This window comes from Nycticebus coucang, chromosome 1 (genome assembly GCF_027406575.1).
Source record: "Nycticebus coucang isolate mNycCou1 chromosome 1, mNycCou1.pri, whole genome shotgun sequence".
NCBI lineage: Eukaryota > Metazoa > Chordata > Mammalia > Primates > Lorisidae > Nycticebus > Nycticebus coucang.
The window spans coordinates 132,851,732-132,872,046 of NC_069780.1; the positions used below are offsets into that span (position 1 = coordinate 132,851,732).

Sequence of the window (20,315 nt, forward strand, 5' to 3'; positions counted from 1 at the left end):
GATACACACAACTATCTGAGAATCTCAGGTCTATTTGGCTACTCTAAGATTCTAATTTCATAGGATTTTTGAAATAGTGGCAAATAATAAGAAAAAGCACTTGGTCTCATTTGTCATAAATATCACTGTACTCTTGAATTACAAGAGGGTCCAAGGTTGTCAGAAGGTCAAAGTTCATCATTATAATGAATCTGAATCTTTTGTGTTACATATTATCTATGGGAAAAGATAGCAAGCCTGATGTGCATTAGGTGAACAATAGGAAACATTTAAAATGTCATGCAAAATTGATCTTATCTGCTTTACATAAAGCTGAAATTATTATTCTTCAAATTTTATCCTTTGAAATGTTTTAGTCTGTGTTTCTAATTGCACAATATAAAATCTAGTAAACCATTTACTCTACAAAAATAGTGCCTACAGCTCCATGCAACATTTCAACCTGAGTTAATTTAAAAAATCTTTTAAATTTTTCTACTTATAAACAAAGTTCAAATGTAAAATAAAACTCATCCTATATCTCCTTATTTCCTGGAAGGAAAGAACATTAAAACTAGAAAGGACCAAATCATTTGATCAACCCTGTCTAGTTTTATCTGTTTGTTTAATTCTTCCCAACAGGGGAAGCCATCATGATGTGTACAGCCCAGCTGCCCTAACCACATCCCTAATCACCTTTGTGAAAAAACTAAATGGTATCTTTATATCCCATGAAAACATATTTCCAGCAAGAATTTAAAAAGTAACCTTATTCCTATTGTTATTCTCAGATATCTCAAAGAAAGATAGAAGCTCCAGATGCAATCCACTGCAACATTCTACACACAGGGGTGGCTCAGTTGTGCAGAGATTGAAAGCAAACACAAAAAGAATGTAGCAGTATTGTATCAAGGTACATACTGCTGGAAAGCTGTCCTCGATTTACAAAGAGACAATCTAAATGATGAATTTATGTATAAATAAACTATGATATGCATGCTGTCAGCGAGGGTCAGACAGAAACCTCAAAAACATGGAACCAAGAAGCACGCTGGTGAATTGTAGCTGTCGCAGCCCCATAGAATAAATAAACACGGCATTTTCACTTTCAGTATTCACAGAAATCTACCATAATGTATAATAATATTAACAACAACATAGTGGTCTGGTTAAGAAAGCACTTTAACAAGTCACATGTTTTTATTCACAGAATATGTCATCAACAAGTTTACTGAAGAACAGGAGCTAATATTCCTAATTATAGGAAATGGATTTTCTGGTACTTGTGGTTACACAGTATATTGCTGCACATTATGAAGGCTTTGCAGTAATCTCCTGGAGGCTGGAAACTGCATCCCGCTCTTTGAAGCATCTTTCACGCTTAAGGAATATTATAGGGTTAATAATGAATAGGATTTTTACCGAAATAGGTTAGTTTGCCTAGCTCTTAGGTTAGTTTGCCTCTCAGACCAGAGAGAAGCTACTTTCACTGTCAGTAGCTCATGAAAAATAAATTTGATTTCTCCGCTACATCACCAAAAACACTCAATCCAGAGCTTCCCCTCCCCCGCTCCAGACAGTCCGCAGCTAATGGCATTTGACTTTATATTAGACTGCTGGGAAAAGTCTGTTGTCTGCAGTTGCTAAGTCCAAATCTCATTAAAGGAACAATTCTGGGAAAGTCTCCAGAATTTTTTAAAAGGCAAAATTGTTTCTTTTTCATGAAGGGGCTTTGTTTCATATTATCTTCCATTCATAAAAAATTTGTGTTCCCAGAGCTCTCTGAGATGATCTCTTTCATATTCAAAACAACTCGGCAAGACAAATAAGAGAGCTGTTTTTTCACGTTTCTCAAACGTGGAAGATGAACCCACGAGGGTAAACAAGTCGCCCGAGGTGACATAATATTCGGGACACCAGGACTGGGATCTGTGTCTTCGGGTTCTTTAATAACTGCCCCTCTCCCTCCTGGCTTCCCCTCTTTCCTTCTCCCTTCCCAAACAGCACCCCTCATTCCTTCCGGGGTCATTCGGTTTAGCCAGTTGAAAAACCTTTGTCATTGGGTTTCCAGAAAGTGATCTTTAAAAAGAAAAATAGAACGTGGACTGGGCTTTGTACTTTCCACTAGCGAATGTATGCCGGTGTTTTTTTTTTTTTTTACACGTATTTTTACGTTATAGAAAAGGAATGCGACACGTTGTTCTATAAGCCATTCCTGAACCCCACTTAGAGGCCAGGCCTCTTGCCCCAAATCCTGAAGAATGGTGAAGGAATGGATTCACACTACTGAACCTCACCAACCCCAACACCCGAGCGTTTACAGGAAAACTTGCCAAGAGCAGGAGGCCTTTTGGAACTTGTCACTGAAAATGAGCAAAGGCCTAAAAAATTAATGAAGAATTCCCCAGGATTAAGGATAAGAATTAAACTGAAGCTACTTTCTCGTCCTGTCAATCAGCTAAGTACGAGGGGACCTGGTCCAGGGCGAGAGGAGATCATCAGGACATCCCTTAAAAGACACCCCATTCTTGAGTCCCCGGGGAGTGCGCGGTCTGCGACGCCTTCCCGGCACTGCGGAGCACTGCGGAGCCTCCCGCCCCCCCTCCCCCCTGCAGCCCCAGCCCTGCCGGGCTTTCCTCGCTGCCCCGCGTCGCCGCGGTCCGCACGCCCTCCGCCTCCCCGCCGGGTCGCTGCTGTCAGCGCCGGGTGCGCCACGGGACATCCATCACCGGAGAGCTTTTGACGCACACACGCGCACTCCCAGACGGAGACTCCGCGGCCAGCCCCCACCCTCCACCCACGCCCGCCCCCAGCGGGTCTGCATTTGCATCACTCGCACACGTAGCGGGTGACGTGAGCGCCCCCAGCTCAGGCCGTCCAGGCAGCACCTCCAGCCCTAGTGAGTCACTCCTCCCCCTCCGCCCCCGCGCGCCGCGCCAGAGGTCTCAGCAAGCCCACAGATACGCTCAGGATGGTGCATCTGTAGCCGGGTTCCCGCTGCCCTGAGCCAAGTTCATCCCCCCCTTCCGCAGTCCCCCCGGGTGCAGCTCACGGCCATCCCCACCACGCGCGGGAGAAAAGTCTTCCCAGCCTAGAAACCTGGCGGGGGTGGGGAGAGGAAGCCCACCGCGAGAAAGGACCAGACACGTTGGCTGATCCCCTCCACTGCCCTCGTCACCCCCTGAAATCAGAACAATAGTGTATTTACTGGGGATGGTCCCTTCTGAGTTTCACTCCCACGAGTCACCGGTGGCCGCGCCTGGCGCACAGTAGGCGCTTAATAGGTTTTTGCTGGATGAAGGCGCGGCGTAGGGAAGTGAAGGAACTGACAAAGAGCCACCGCCTGGCGGGCGCCCTGCACACCCTTCCTCTCTTGCTCTCCCGTAGACGCTAGGCAGGGGTTTCAGGTATTATTTGGAAGAGTTTGAAAATTCACAGTGTATCTCTTAGGCTCCTCGGCGCCCACTGCGGCTGCCTCTGCTCTCCCGCCACCCTCACGTCTGCAGAGGGATCCCCGCCAAAAAGTAAAGCCCGAGGCTGCAGTGAGGGTACTGGTCGGGCACCCAGCCGGAGGCTCTGGGCTGCTTCATTTGGATCAGTCTCCCTTGCCGGTCGAACCACACAAGCGATGGAGCATACAGCTCCCTGCAGATGCGGTTTCTGCATCCCCACCGCCGCCCACCCACCACCCCCGGGAATCCTGGATGAAGTGCTCCCGCGTCCCCAGACCTACCCCCAGAGAACCCGGGCTCACTTCATCTCTTTTCCCCTACTTTCCTGATCCCACTCGAACAAAGGCGCCTGGCGGGTAGCTCCGGGCACCTGCAGCCGCTTCCCTGGGGCCAGGCAGGGCAAAGTTGCGCTTCGGAAAGGCTGCAAAAAGTTCCCTAGGATGCAGCGCTCGGCCGCCGGGTCCGGAGGGGAAATCCAGCAGCAGCGGGAAGTCTCGCCAGGGCCGACCTGGGCCCCACACTCACCGCTCTAGTCGTCTGGGACCCCCTGTCCCGAGTGGTGTCAGCACCGCAGCCGCCGCTGTGCGGGCGCCGCTCCGCTCGCTTCCCTGAGCCGCCTCCGTCTGCCACTCTCTCCTGCAGCCCGCAGAGTGGTGACTCCTCCGAGTGTGTCAGCGGCGAGAGGAGGGGCGGTAAAGTGGCTCCCGGCTTGCACGCTGCGGTCCTCCTCCCCTCCTCCGCTCGCCTCCTCCCCCTGTGCTGCAGTGCTGGGCGGCGGCGTGGCAAGAGTACTAGCGGTGCGCAGGGAGGGCGCGCCGCGCGCGGGGGAGGCGGGAGCAGCGCCACTCTCTGTGCTCCGGGAAGTCTGGGTGCTGAGGCGCAGCTCCTGTGCCGGGCTGTGGAGGGAGGGAGAGGGGGCCAGGGCTACCTCCAAGTGGCAGGTACTTTTAGAGAAGTCAAGGTTCTGAGTTTGCGGCCGGGAGAAGGAGAGGGGTGTCAGTTCTTAACCAGTCACCTAGGGTGACTGTGCGTGGCGCTCTTGGCGGCTCCCGGGTCAGGTCCAGCTAGGTGCCAGGGAATTCCGGCTGCTGGATCCTGCTAATGCTGGATGGAAGGGAGTGGCATCCTGCGTCTAGGGCTGGGACTAACTTGTTAACTTTGACCTGGCTGCCCCGGAGCCGCCAGGCAGGGCTAAGCTGATCAGTTTCCCCAGACCCCACCCCCACCCCCACGCTGGCATTCTAGTCAAGAAGAATCTTGGGCACAAGCAGGACCAAATAGAAGAACATTTTGCTCTGTGTCTGGGCTCTCCCTAATGCTAGGTAGGGCCGGACTCACAGGAAAACAGTGGAAGTGGCCCCTGGGGGCGGGGGCGGGGGCAGACTGCCAAATATAAAAACAAAACGAAAAGCTCAAGGGAATTTTGCTTGCGTTCTTAGAAACAAACATTTCTTCCCTTGGCAGGCTGGAGACCCCAACTGGAGCTTCACTGTTCCAAAGCGCTGGGCCAGGCGGCTGGAGAGAAAGTCGCCCTCGCGAGGCCACACCCAAGCCTGGCGCACCCACCCGCCGCGGCGTAGGAGGGCGTCGCCACCCCGGAGCTTCCCGCCACCCAGACGCGGAGGAAAGCGGGGAACCCCCACCTCTCTGACCCCGCGAGATTCGTGCTCACACCCAACTCCTGTGGGGTGGGAAGCAGCCATGCGCCTTCTTCGAAGTCGTTGCTCCTGAGGTTGTGACCCCAAGCGAGACAAAGCGCGATGCCGGTGCGGGCTGCGGTAGATAGAACTTCAGCGCACACATCCATCCTCTCTCCGAGAATGCGTTCCGACCGTGTAAATACGCCTGACTGGTTGACCAACGAGTGAATGGATGTAAATATGACACGTACATGTGCCCAGGAGGGAGCCTCCTGCCCAAAGAAGCAGGTGGGGACGAGGCGGTTCGCCGGGGGCGGTGTTGTAACTTGAGCTTCCCAGTCGCTTTGTGCCGCTGTGCGTGAAGCTGTGGAGAGAAGAAAATGGAAACAACCGTCGCATTGTTTTCTGGACCTCCGAAGTGTTATTCCCGTGTCCTGTTGAGCCCACACTTCCTGTGCTGTTCTGTCTTATTTGGGTTAAGGGCTTTGCAGTTTGCAACAATATGTGTGATAGTCAGGCAAGGATCCTGCTCATTTGCATTTTGTGAATTCTTCTTAGCAAAGCAATTGCTTAAATTAAATCATTATTTAAGCTGAAATTATTGTGGTATTACTATGAGAAGGAAGATGTACCCCAGCGCCTATGAATCTGGCATTAGAAATAACGTTGTGAAATAAAAAGTCATGTATCTTATCTGGGTTTCCCACATATTATATAAAAAAAATGTTGAGCTCTTAACTCCAAAATGTGCAGGTAGTTCAGTGTTCCCACATGGGTACCTTTTCGAGAACCTCCCCCCAATTGTCAAAAAAGAATAGATTATTTCTTCAAGTGACAGATGTTCAGAAAACCATGAAAGGAACCTTAAAAATGCTCAACCTGCTTCATGCCATGAGGGATGCTCCTTAAACCACCCTCCTGTGATGACTCTGGAAGATATTTCATGTTCTGATACATTTGAAGATAACAGCTCTTTTAGGAAAACCCCTGATTATGCATTTGCAGGAAATGTCCCAGGTAAGACCAGGTTGGGTTGGAAAAGGATATTTTAACATTTTGTCTTGGCAGCACAAAAACCCCATTCTCATCATGACAGGTGTGTGCTGGTTCCTGGGCCTGCCCTCTAAAGCAACTCTGGTTCTAGGGCCCTGCCTCGTCCATCCAGCTCTCAAGGTAGTCTCACACCTTTGTTAAAAAGAAATGTTTTCTGTCTCTTAAAACTCTTGTCTTGGAGAAGCTTATGCATAGTAAGTGGGTACACCTGCCCTGTCCCCACAAAATCCAGGTGTTCTAAAATTACCACCCTCCTACAAATCAGGACTGTTATTCTTCAATGCAGAGTATCTTCTTGGGATGCTGGAAAATAAGTACTCAAAGACATGTCATGAGCATCAGAGGTCTGTTTTTACACCCGCCCAGGGGTTTTGGTAAAACTAAGTCACACCAATACAGTTTGGTAAAACTAAATTACCCTGATACATTAAATTGTCTAATATGGCCAAGAAGCACAATGCCTCATACATAGTAGGCATAGAAGAAATGTTACTCTGTTTTAGTAGTCAAAGCAAGGTTTTTCAAAGGCTGGGATCTGGACCACTAGTCCCATAAGATGCTCTGCAAGCTTAGAGGAACACCTGGCTTCTGCTAAAGAGAGCCCCACACTCTTGACCAAGTGCACACTTCACTTCTCATCTCCACCATTAGGAGTCAAGAGCAAGACACAGACACTCAACCCTTCTTTTTTTTTTTTTTTTTTTAATTTTTTTATTAAATCATAAGTGTATACAATGATATGATTATGGGGCATCATACACTCACTTCATAAACCATTTGACACATTTTTATCCCAGTGGTTAACATAGCCTTTCCGGCGTTATCTCAGTTACTGTGCCAAAACATTTATATTCTACATTTACCAAGTTTCGCAAATACCCCTGTAATATGCACCACAGGTGTGATCCCACCGATTCCCCTCCCTCTACCCACCCACCCCTTTCCCACTTCCCCCTATTGTTAAGTTGTAGCTGGGTTATAGCTTTCATGTGAGAGTCCCAAATTAGTTTCATAGTAGGGCTGTGTACATTGGATATTTTTTCTTCCATTCTTGGGATACTTTACTAAGAAGAATATGTTCCAGCTCCATCCATGTAAACATGAAAGAGGTAAAGTCTCCATCTTTCTTTAAGGCTGCATAGTATTCCATGGTATACATATACCACAATTTATTAATCCATTCGTGGATCGATGGGCACTTCGGCTTTTTCCATGACTTAGCAATTATGAATTGGGCTGCAATAAACATTCTGGTACAAATATCTTTGTTATGTTGTGATTTTTGGTCTTCTGGGTATATGCCCAGCAGAGGAATTACAGGATTGAATGGCAGATCTATTTTTAGATCTCTGAGTGTTCTCCATATATCCCTCCAAAAGGAATGTATTAATTTGCATTCCCACCAGCAGTGCAGAAGTGTTCCCTTTTCTCCGCATCCACGCCAACATCTCTGGTCTTGAGATTTTGTGATATAGGCTAGTCTCATTGGAGTTAGATGATATCTCAAAGTAGTTTTGATTTGCATTTCTCTGATGATTAAAGATGATGAGCATTTTTTCATATGTCTGAAGGCCGTGCGCCTGTCTTCTTCAGAGAAGTTTCTCTTCAAATCCCTTGCCCAGCCTGCGATGGGATCCCTTGTTTTTTTCTTGCTGATGCGTTTGAGTTCTCTGTGGATTCTGGTTATTAAACCTTTGTCAGAGTTATACCCTGCAAATATCTTCTCCCATTCTGAGGGCTGTCTGCTTGCTCTGCTTACTGTGTTCTTAGCTGTGCAGAAGCTTTTTAGTTTGATCAAGTCCCAGTAGTGTATTTTTGAAGCTGCTTCAATTGCCCGGGGGGTTCTCCTCATGAAATACTCACCCAGACCAATTTCTTCAAGGGTTTTCCCTGCATTCTCCTCTAGTATTTTTATAGTTTCATGTCTTAAGTTTAAATCTTTAATCCAATGAGAGTCTATCTTAGTTAATGGTGAAAGGTGTGGGTCTAATTTCAGTCTTCTGCAGGTTGCCAGCCAGTTCACCCAGCACCATTTGTTAAATAGGGAATCTTTTCCCCACTGAATGTTTTTAATTGGCTTGTCAAAAATCAAATAGCGGTAAGTAGCTGGATTCATCTCTTGGTTCTCTATTCTATTCCAGATATCTACTTCTCTGTTTTTGTGCCAATACCATGCTGTTTTGATCACTATCGATTTGTAGTAAAGTCTGAGGTCTGGTAGTGTGATTCCTCCTGTTTTGTTTTTATTTCTGAGTAATGTCTTGGCTATTCGAGGTTTTTTCTGATTCCATATAAAACGAAGTAATGTTTTTTCAAGATCTTTAAAATATGACAGTGGAGCTTTAATAGGGAGTGCGTTGAAAGTATATATTGCTTTGGGTAGTATGGACATTTTGATAATGTTGATTCTTCCTAGCCATGAGCATGGTATGTTTTTCCATTTGTTAACATTTTCAGCTATTTCTTTTCTTAGAGTTTCATAGTTCTCTTTATAGAGATCTTTCACGTCTTTTGTTAGGTAAATTCCCAAATATTTCATCTTCTTTGGCACTACTGTGAATGGGATAGAGTCCTTAACTGCTTTTTCAATTTGACTGTTGTTGGTGTATATAAAGGCTACCGATTTATGAATGTTGATTTTGTAACCTGAGACGCTGCTGTATTCCTTGATCACTTCTAGGAGTTTTGTAGTAGAGTCCCTAGTGTTTTCCAGATACACAATCATATCATCTGCGAAGAGCGAGAGTTTGATCTCTTCTGACCCTATATGGATACCCTTGATCGCCTTTTCTTCCCTAATTGCGGTGGCTAAAACTTCCATTACAATGTTGAAAAGCAATGGAGACAATGGGCAGCCTTGTCTGGTTCCTGATCTGAGTGGAAATGATTCCAATTTAACTCCATTCAATATGATATTGGCTGTGGGTTTGCTGTAGATAGCCTCTATCAGTTTAAGAAAAGTCCCTTCTAGACCAATTTTCTTGAGTGTTCTGATCATGAAGGGATGCTGGATATTATCAAAAGCTTTTTCTGCATCAATTGAGAGAATCATATGGTCTTTGTTTTTTAATTTGTTTATGTGCTGAATTACATTTATAGATTTACGTATATTGAACCAGCCTTGAGACCCTGGGATAAAACCAACTTGGTCATGATGTATAATTTGTTTGATGTGTTGCTGGATTCTGTTTGTTAGGATCTTGTTGAATATTTTTGCATCTATATTCATTAGTGATATTGGTCTATAATTTTCTTTTCTTGTTGGGTCTTTTCCTGGTTTGGGGATCAGGGTGATATTTGCTTCATAGAACGTGTTGGGTAGTCTTCCTTCTTTTTCTACATTTTGGAACAGGTTGAGTAATATAGGTACTAATTCCTCTTTAAAGGTTTGGTAGAATTCTGACGTGAAACCATCTGGTCCCGGGCTTTTCTTTTTAGGGAGGTTTTGTATAGTTGATGCTATTTCTGAACTTGATATGGGTCTGTTCAACATTTCCACTTGATTCTGGTTAAGTCTTGGAAGGTGGCGTGCTTCCAAGTATCGGTCTATTTCCTTCAGATTTTCATATTTCTGAGAATAAAGTTTCTTGTAATATTCATTAAGGATTTTTTGGATTTCTGATGAGTCTGTGGTTATTTTGTCTTTGTTGTTTCTGATTGATGATATTAGAGATTTTACTCTTTTTTTCCTGATTAGGTTGGCCAGAGGTTTATCTATTTTATTGACCTTTTCAAAAAACCAGCTTTTTGATTTATTGATCTGTTGTATTATTCTTTTGTTTTCAATTTCATTTAATTCTGCTCTAATTTTGGTTATTTCTTTTCTTCTACTGGGTTTGGGGTTGGAATGTTCTTCCTTTTCCAGTTGCATGAGATGTCCCATTAAGTTGTTAACTTCCTCTCTTTCCGTTCTCTTGAGGAAGGCTTGCAGTGCTATAAATTTCCCTCTTAGAACTGCCTTTGCAGTGTCCCACAGGTTCTGATAGCTTGTGTCTTCATTGTCATTTTGTTCCAAAAAATTGGTGATTTCTTTCTTAATCTCATCTCTGACCCAGCTATCATTCAGCATAAGGTTATTTAACTTCCATGTTTTTGTATGGGTATGCAGATTCCTGTTGTTACTCAATTCAAGTTTTATTCCATGATGGTCCGAGAAGATGCACGGAATAATTTCTATTCCTTTAAATTTACTGAGGTTAGACTTGTGACCTAAAATGTGATCAATTTTGGAGTAAGTTCCGTGGGCTGATGAGAAGTATGTGTATTCAGTTTTGTTGGGATGAAATGTTCTGTAGATGTCTGCTAAATCTAAATATTGGATGGTTAGGTTTAAATCTAAGATTTCTTTGCTCAGCTTCTTTCTGGAGGATCGATCCAACACTGCCAAGGGAGTGTTGAAATCTCCAACGATTATGGAGCAGGAGGAAATCAAGTTACTCATGTCTGTTAGAGTTTCTCTTATAAATTGAGGTGCATTCTGGTTGGGTGCATAGATATTAATAATTGAGATCTCGTCATATTGAGTATTACCCTTAACAAATATGAAGTGACCATTCTTGTCCTTCCTTACTTTTGATGGTTTAAAGCCTACTGTATCTGCAAATAAAATTGCAACACCTGCTTTTTTCTGATTACCATTTGCCTGAAATATGGATGACCATCCTTTCACCCTGAGTCTGTATTTGTCTTTTAAGTTGAGATGTGACTCTTGTATGCAACAAATATCTGGCTTAAGTTTTTGTATCCAGTCAGCTAACCTATGCCTCTTTAGAGGACAGTTTAAGCCATTCACATTGATGGAGAGTAAGGATAAGTCTGGTGGAATTTTGGGTATCGAGTTTTTCAAAGGTCCAGTGGACATTTTTAATCCTTTCGCCAGTGTGGAAGTTGGAGTTTGATCCGAAGTTTCTGAGTGAGTTTACTTTTGTGGTATAGGATTGGGTTGGTCATTGTGGAGGATAGGTCTGAGAACATCCTGGAGAGCTGGTTTACTTATGGCAAATTTTTTCAACATATGAATGTCATTGAAGTATTTAATTTCTCCATCATAGATGAAACTCAGTTTAGCTGGATACAAGATCCTGGGTTGAAAGTTTTTTTGCTTTAGGAGATTAAAAGTTGATGACCAGCCTCTTCTTGCTTGAAAAGTTTCAGCAGAGAGATCTGCAGTTATTCTAATATTCTTACCTTTGTACGTTATAGTTTTCTTTCGCCGGGCTGCTTTGAGAATCTTCTCTTTCATGTTAACTTTAGTGAAGCTAATTATGATATGTCTGGGAGATGGCTTTTTGGGGTTGAATCGTGCTGGGGTTCTGAAGCTGTCTGCTATCTGAATTTCAGATTCTCTAGGCATGTCTGGAAAATTTTCTTTCATAATTTCATGTAGAAGGGCCTCTGTGCCCTTGGCTGCCACGTCATCAGCCTCCGAAATTCCTATAACCCTTATGTTATGTTTTTTCGAATTATCTGAGAGCCCTCTGAGTGAGTGATCCGTTTTTGCTCTCCATTTCTCTTCCTCTTTGAGAGATTGGGAGCGTTCGAAGACTTTATCTTCAATGTCAGAAATCCTTTCTTCTGCTTGCTCCATTCTGTTACTGAGGGATTCTACTGTATTTTTCATATCTTTGAGGGCTGTAAGTTCTTGTTTCAGTGTGTCTAAGTCTTTGGTGGTTTTGTCTTTAAATTCGTTAAATTCTTGAGACAGTTTTTGAATTTCTCCTCGAATTCCTAATTCCATTTTATTAATCTTGTCTGCAAACCAAATTCTGAATTCGACTTCTGACATCTCAGCCAGTTGTTTATGAATGGGATCTTCAATCACATCTGCCGTATCTTTTCTTGGGGGGGTTGATCTATTCTGGTTATTCATGTTACCAGAGTTTTTCCGCTGATTCCGCCCCATGGTTTACTCCCTTTGGTTTTTCCCCTGGGGTTTTATCGAGGGCCCGTACAGTGTTGTGGCCTGAGAAACTGGGGCCCTGTCTGGTGTGGTGGAGCAAAGTGGTTCTGTCTTGTTTTCAGCTGGTTTCTGTTCTATCCTATTGCAACTTCTACTCTGGCTTGAAGTCTCAGCTGTGTGGAAAAATCAGCAATTAAGTCACCCCGCCTGCCCACCTCTGGCCCCAGTTGGAAAAGGAGAATCAAACCTTCCTACAATCGCACATCCAGGGCACCACCTGAAAAGTCCTCAGTCTATTAGCCCAGTTCAAAAGGTCCGAATCAACTGTCTCAATCGGCACTTGTCTCAGGTGGAAGGGTTCAAGAGGTCTCTGGGAACTGGATCACAGGGGCCTGGTGACTCCTCTGAGACAGCTCACCCCAGTGCAGCGTGGAGTCAGGAGGAGCCACCCCGCAAACAGAGCAGTCTGGGAAGGTTGACGTCTCCTTCCCCACTTTGCCCCTCCGTCGGACCCAGTCACTGGTATCTCTGCAGATGGCTAACCCAGTTGCCTGCAGTGAACAGACACTCCAGGGGTTTGCACCTGCCTGAATCGCGAGGAAGTCTGCCAGGCCCCCGCAGACTGCCGCTATCTAGCAGGAGGAGATGGGGCCTGACATCTTTGAGTGTTTGATGCAGGTGATGGGAAGGAGGTGTTCACTCAGGCTTAGCCCCGTCCCTGATGGATGCTGCTAACAGAACAGAACAGAACAGACAACTTTGTGAGGTTCTGTCTCTGTTCCTGTCATCGCCTACAGGAGACGGGCTGTTTTGAGTTCAAACGTCTTTGCTGCTGGAGAATTGCGTCTGAACACCTCTCTGGGTCGGCCCCGCCCTGGAGGCTTCTGGGTTTGTGAGCCGTGACACAGGTGGCCTCCTCTGGTTGCCCAGGGAGACAGGGGGTGTGGCCTCAGAATATCCAGAAGTGAGCGTTCTGCCGTTAAAGAAAAAACGGCTGTTGATCTACCTCCAGGGAACTGCTGCTCTGGTGTGGGCACTCAGGCGACCCTTTTCTCCTCTGTCCCGCGCCCCAGAGTCAGCACTGAGCGGCCGCAGTTTGTGCTGGGTCCACACCCCTTAAGAGATCCCCCAAGAATCAGAACTCTTGGGGGATGGGCCCCCAGACCCGGATTGGGAGTGGGGCGGGGGGAAGCTAGAGTTTCATTCAGTTTCACGCAATACTACGGTCCGGGGAGGGCTCCTGCGCTGCACCGCAGGGAAGTGCCGCCAAGGCTTGATTTTCCCTCAGCAGAGTGCCCTCTCCTCGCTCACGTATCCCAGAGTCAGCGCTGACCTGACGCAGCTCAGGCACTGTGCACTCCCCTCGAGAAATCACCCAAGGAGCCGAACTCCGGAGGGATAGGCCCTCAGACCCCGAGTGAGAGTAGGGGCTCTCAGCTCTCAGCGGGGAGGCCAGAGTCTTATTCAGTCTTGTGCCCGGGGAGGGCTCCTGCACTGCACTGCAGGGAAGTGCCGCCAAGGCTTGATTTCCCCTCAGCGGAGTGCCCTCTCCTCGCTCACGTATCCCAGAGTCAGCGCTGACCTGACGCAGCTCAGGCACTGTGCACTCCCCTCGAGAAATCACCCAAGGAGCCGAACTCCTGGGGGATAGGCCCTCAGACCCCGAGTGAGAGTAGGGGTTCTCAGCTCTCAGCGGGGAGGCCAGAGTCTGATTCAGTCTTGGGCCCCCTATGCCCGGGGAGGGTTGGTGCACTGCACCGCAGGGAAGTGCCGCGAGGCGTGACTCCCCCTCAGCCCGGTGCCCTCTCCTCACTCGGCGCGCCTCAGAGTCAATGCTGCCCAGTCGCAACTCGGGGACTGTCCACTCCCCTTGAGAAATCACCCAAGGATCCGAAGTCCTGGGGGACAGGCCTCCAGACCTCAGTGGGCGGGAGGGGAGCGCCGGGGATTCAGGGTTGCCGGCAAAGGATTCCCAAAGTTTTATTCAGCCCTATGTCCGGCAGGAGAACGCCACGGCACCCCAGTAGGGGAGGTAGGTCCAGTTTTTAGAAGGTCTCTCCCGTGGAGTGTAGTGGGAGGGGCTTTAATTTCTGCCCACTTGTTCAATTGTGGGGCTCCAGAGCCGGTCTCATGGGGGAGGGGGACTCCCGTCCGCTTGGTGGTGGATTTTGTACCTTTTGTTTGCGTCCTTGTGATCACAACTTGCCTCAGCGGTGTTGATGTGCGTTCTTCAGCCTTCTCTCTTGGTGAGGCTCAAGTCCACCAGGATACTTACTAAATTCCTGTCCCTTAACTCTCCTTCTGGACGGGAGCCTTTGTTGAAAGCTGGCTTCAGTCCGCCATCTTGTCTCGCAATCACAACCCTTCTTACTTCCAACACTGTGTGTGTTGAATCTACCAATGATCTTCTCATTAAGCCGGTAATGACTATTTATATATAACTGAAAGGAGCCTCAGAACCTCCAGGGCATTTCTCATCTCCTACATTCTAATGCTCCAAGGCTCAGCACATGCATATTCTGTCCCTACCCAACTCCTGAAACCCTTTGCCTATGCCTTCTAGAATTCGCAGTCCACACTGGCAAACCGCCATGTGTCCTCAGTCTCCTCTCTAAAAGCTCTCTTCACCTCCTTATCTAATGGATGCCTGGCTTGCCCTACAAAGAGGCTGCTCCCCCATAACCCTTGGAAGTGATGGCTATTTTTATTTTCTCTCCAGCTTTTGCATCACTGTGTCTGGAAGTAGGAAGGTGGTATCTTTTCCATTCTCACTACTGCTTCTAGAACATTCTTCATTCCTTCTCCCTAAAACCTACAGCTTTGAATCTCACCTCATCCATTTATTTCACCCATTATTCTTAAATATTCCTGCTGGCACCCAGCTAGCTCAGTCAGCAGAGCATCAGACTCTTAAATACTTCTGCTTTGCTCAGCCCTCCAGGTCACTCTGCACCTTTCCTACAATTTTGGTTTCTGACTCAAGGTCACTCCCTAAATACTTCCTGCCTTAATCCTTGGCAATTTAATGTACACAAAGATATTTATTCCAACTAGTACCAATGTTAGGATTGGGGAAACAAGGGTCCTGTCCCTCTGCCCTATGCCTGAGGGGATTTTGTGCTTTAGAGTAACTTCCTTACAAAAAATTTACATCCCTCTTCTGCTGGCCATTTCTGTCAGTGGGGGGCTTAAGCCCAGTCCCAGGCCTATAGGGGGCCCATCCCTGCTTCTCTCCTTCAGTGAGCTCTTCAACCTCCTCAGTCTCTGAAACTCATTGCAGAATTGACCAAATGTCCCAGGAAGTTGCAGAACTCCCACCTGTGCTGTGCCTGGGCAGTTTGGTGAGTGGATTGCTCCTGTGGTTAGTGCCCTATTTCCTTTCTCAAAGTGTGGGAGATGGGCCACTGGTACCGTGCTGAGTCATTGAGTGAACAATATTCACATTGTTCACATAGGTACTCATCTCCCCTACTCTCCCACTTTCCCCTCATTATTTTATATTTCTTAAAAATTAGTTTTTTGAATCAAGAGCCAAAAAAGGCCACCACACATTGCATTTATTTGGTAATGTCTCTTAAGTCTGTTTTCATCTATTGGCTCACTCTCCTTCTTTTTTTCCCCTTACAATTTGCTTTTGTTGAAAAAACCATTTGTCCTATAGAGCTTTCCACAGCCTGGACTTAGCTGATGGTGCTCCTGTTACGTTGTTGAACATATTCAACTGCTGCCTATCTTTCCTATAATCCAGAAAATAGATCTAAAGGTTTATCAAAGTCAAGTTTTATTTTTTCAATAAAACCACTACATATGTGTCTGTATGCCCTTCAGTTAGGAGGCATATTCTATGTAATTCTCTCTTTCTGTGATGTTAGCAGTTATTGTTTATCATTGCTATCAATCCTCTTTGTCATTTGGGCTTTGCTAAATAGTAATATTCTAACACTCACCTTCCTAACATTTTAAAAGATATTTGATGGCAGTATGGCGGAATAGGTTTTCATAGCCCTTTGGGAGTGAGGGCATACGAGACAGAACCTAGAACCTGCACAGGTTATTAAATCTAACAGTGAAAGCACACCCAGCCTCCACCATAAGCAACCCAAAGGTCGAGAGGTGTCCAACCTGTGTCCCACAGGCTACATGTAGATTATTTGAGGACTTTTTTGTTTATCTGTGGTGTCAGATATTGTGAAAAGCATGCATGGACCTTTTCTTGTGCTCATCAGTTTTCTTTAATATTTATGTGTTTAATGTGTGGCCCAAGACAATTCTTATTCTTCCAATGTTGGCAGAAAAGAAAAAAGGTCGAACACTCCTGACACTATTAGTGAAGGGAAGCCAAAAGTTAACCATCCACCTTACCACTCCTAATACAGGGGACTGCTGAAAATGTTCCCATAATGTTTAGTAGAACACGTGAACATGGTTATGAAATAGACTTAGAAAACACTTAAAATTCAGAAATCTTAACTGAATGTAAGTTGTAGACATTGGTAGCCCCAAATTCTTATTAAACTATGAATTCCCTTTAATATTAGGTTATAATTTGCCAGAACCCTGGGAGAAAGAAATGCAAATCTTTGTGTGGAGGAGCTCTCCTTCACCCTAGACTTCAAAAAAAAACCCACAAGTAAGTTTTTAGTGAAAGTCAGAAAATAACAAAGCACATAAAATAACTGAAAACAGAAGGAAGCATGGTACCATCCAGGAGTACTTGCAGATATAACAGAAGAAACCTCAAATGTTGGAATTATTGATCATAATTCTCACTTTTCTTAAAGAAAAGGAAAAGACAAGCTTAAAAATATTTGCAGGTAATAGAAAACTATAAGGAATACCCAATCATAGTTGAACAGACACCACCTCAGCCAGTCTTCTATCCAGTTCTGCTGGTTCCTTTACCAGCATCCCATCCAACTCACACACACACACCTTACTCTTTCTTTACAGAACCCTAATTTTATTTTAAAATTCACCATTTTTAAATGCACATGTATTTAACGATACATTTTTATACTGAATACAAAGACCACTTTTATTCACATTTTACAGAAGGACTTGAAACAATATAGATTTCCCGTTAATATTCATACATGTACCATAGTACAGCCAAATATAACTCCTGAATAGATGCATTATAATTTGTTTTAAGTCTCAACGGCAATAATCAGGGGAGAAAAAAAAGAGTATATAAGTTATTGTTCATGATTAATTAAAAAATTCATGCAAAAAATAGTAAATAGTGTTGGTACCCATAGCACAGTGGTTACAGTGTCAGCCACATGCACTGAGGCTGGCGGGTTTGAGCCTGGTCAGGCCAGCGAAACAATGACAACTGCATCAAGAAAAAAGCCAGGCGTTGTGGCAGGTGCTTGTAGTCCCAGCTACTTGGGAGGCTGAGGCAAAAGAATTGCTTCAGCCCAAGAGTTGGAGGTTGCTGTGAGCTGTGATGTCACCACACTCTACTGAAGGTGACAAAATGAGACTCTGCCTCAAAAAAGAAAAGAAAAAGACAAAAAAAATAGTAAATAAAATTTAATATGGTCTCATTAGCCTTTGAAGGATATGGTGCCTGATTTGATGTCCAAATGATCTCCCGTTTAGAACTTCTGCCACTTCAGGGTCATTAATCATTAGTTCCTTTTGTACAAGACATGGTACTGCCAAACTTCTTTACTCCATAGTAAGCAAGATCTTTTAAGATCTGTAAAATAACTGCAAAATTGAAGTGCGTCCTTCATCCTACCTTCTAAGCAGTCTTTTTTCCTCTTTTGCTTTTTCTCCCCCTGCCCCACCTAGTCAGTTCTTTCAAGATTTCATCCATTCAAGTGTTGATCTGCAGTTCCCTGGACCACAGGAGAACCCAGCCATTATTGGTGGTGAAGACCCACAGCAGCAGTGGGCATGTCCCCTCTTAGTGGATAGGCTTCCTTGGTACTTTAATTTCTTCAGGGATAATGCACGACCTCTGTCACCTCTTCATCCCCCAAGCCTGAGAGATTCTTACCTGGACCTCCAAACCCCACAGCAAACTGGGATCCACTGTTTTACACATGGCCATGTACTTCAGGGGGTGCCCTCATCACATTTTTTAAATCCCGCTTATTTTTTAAAAATTTAAAATTAATGTAAAGGTACACAGTTTTAGGTTATGTTGTTTTCAATTCTAAGGTAAAGTTGTAAATGAGCCCTTCACCTGGGAGGTGTGCTGCACACCCTCACTTTGTGCACATTAGGTGAGAGCCTCATCACATTTTTGATTGGTCCAGATCGATCATGTGATTCCACTCTTCTTCTTAGTGATTGGTTTAGATGTGGACGTGTCACAAAATTCTGGCCAATGACATGTGAAAAGAAGATTTCTTGAGAGCTTTTGGGAAAGGTTTCTCATTCTTGAAAATATAAACGAAGAAAAGAAGTCCCATTTCTGTTTTTAGACATTACTTGCCTGTCTTTGACATATGAGACCTCCATGTCCTGTAATCATGGAGGAGAGGGAGACTCATGACACATGAAGGGTGTAAGCACCAAGTGAATTTTACAGAAATGGAGCCACAGCCTTGGTGTAGCACGCCTGGAATAGCCCTACCTCTGTTCTGTTGTAATAAATCCCCCACCCCTTTTTTTTAAAGAAAAATCCGCCGTAAGTTATAGTCTTTTGCTCATAGCTGAAAGCATTTTTACACTTACACTCTCCCAAGCTCTAAAAAAGTACCTGGCACATAGTAGATTTCCCACAAATGATTTGAGTTATGCTGTGTGTTGAATTCATTTCTGTTGGGAAAACAAGAAGGATGTCTCCATCTGTTGTATCCCAAATTTCCAGCACAGTTGCATCGTAGAAGGTGTTTGACAAATATTTGCCTAAAGCCAGAACGGCTTCAGGATCTCAACAATCAAAAAAGAAACTTTTTAGGAGTCCTGTTGGAAGGCTGAAAATGAAAACTTTAAGTTCTGGAAGAATCTTCTTAATCACCAGGGAAGAAGCTGCTGGGGTAGGGGCAGGGAAAGAGAATCTTAAGAGGTCTCTAGCCTCCTCTGGTGGCTCAGGGAGGAAGCTAGTATGTCACTTAGGAGGACTCTGTGCTGAGGCAGAGGAGGGAAAGGGGATTTAATAAGAAAAGAAAAAGATTCATAGTAGGGCTGAGTACATTGGATACTTTTTCTTCCATTCTTGAGATACTTTACTAAGAAGAATATGTTCCAGCTCCATCCATGTAAACATGAAAGAGGTAAAGTCTCCATCTTTCTTTAGGACTGCATAATATTCCATGGTGTACATATACCACAATTCATTAATCCATTCATGGATTGATGGGCACTTGGGCTTTTTCCATGACTTAGCAATTATGAATTTGGCTGCAATAAACATTCTGGTACAAAGATTACACCTATGGTGCATCTTACAAGGGTACATGTGAAACTTAGTAAATGTAGAATATAAATGTCTTAACACAACAACTAAGAAAATGCCAGGAAGGCTATGTTAACCAGGGTGATGAAAATGTGTCAAATGGTCTATAAAACCAGTGTACGGTGCCCCATGATCGCATTAATGTACACAGCTATGATTTAATAATTAAAAAAAATTTTTTTAATTAAAAAAAGAAAAAGAATAAAAGAAAGAAAGGGGAGTGGAAATGTACACAAGAGACATTCCTTGGTAAAAGAGGCAAAACTTTATATTGGGAAGATTTTCTTGTTAAGAAGAAGAGAGATGAATTAAAGGAAATCTAAGGCATTCATTCAGCGCTGTACCCTGGGTTTGCTCCATGGGCCCATAATTGTCTCCCCCTATGTTGTTGTTCCCGTTGTGTCTGCCTGTCTAGAGTAAGGAGGTTTTGTCACTCAGAAAATGTCTAGCCCCAGTGCATTTGCAAATGTGGGAATTGATAAGATACAAGGAAGGGCAGGGGGGGTGCTCCTGAGGTCTCAGTTCCAAGAAAAGGAGGCTATCTATGATCCTGAGTGACAGCAGAGAAGACTGGAACCACCCCATACAGCATTGTGAGGTATCAGCAATGGAATTGGAGACACCAGAAGCACAGCTATGCGTGGGCAACTTGCCTACTCCAAATCTGTCAGTGACTACACAGAGCTTCCCAAAACAGCGCACACTCCTTAGCCTGTCCACATGTCTCAAGTCAACGCCCAGCAGAGAGCCCTTGCTGCACAGAGGAAGCTCTGATGACAATAGGCCAGGTGGCTCGATCCCTCTGACCTCGGCCATCCCAGTGCTTGCACAATGGGACCACGAACCCTCAACCAAACAGGAACAGGAGTAAATAGATA

General features: G+C 45.0%; 1 protein-coding gene across 1 annotated transcript in view; it reads right to left on the reverse strand.

The window, feature by feature from the left end:
* The window catches only part of SV2C (synaptic vesicle glycoprotein 2C), a 268,675-nt gene extending 264,493 nt beyond the window's left edge, over window positions 1-4,182 (reverse strand). Inside the window, exon 1 of the mRNA XM_053588340.1 lies at window positions 3,957-4,182. The gene's annotated coding sequence lies outside the window, so the exon portion shown is untranslated. The remainder of the gene's footprint in view (window positions 1-3,956) is intronic.
* Window positions 4,183-20,315: the final 16,133 nt, after the last annotated feature.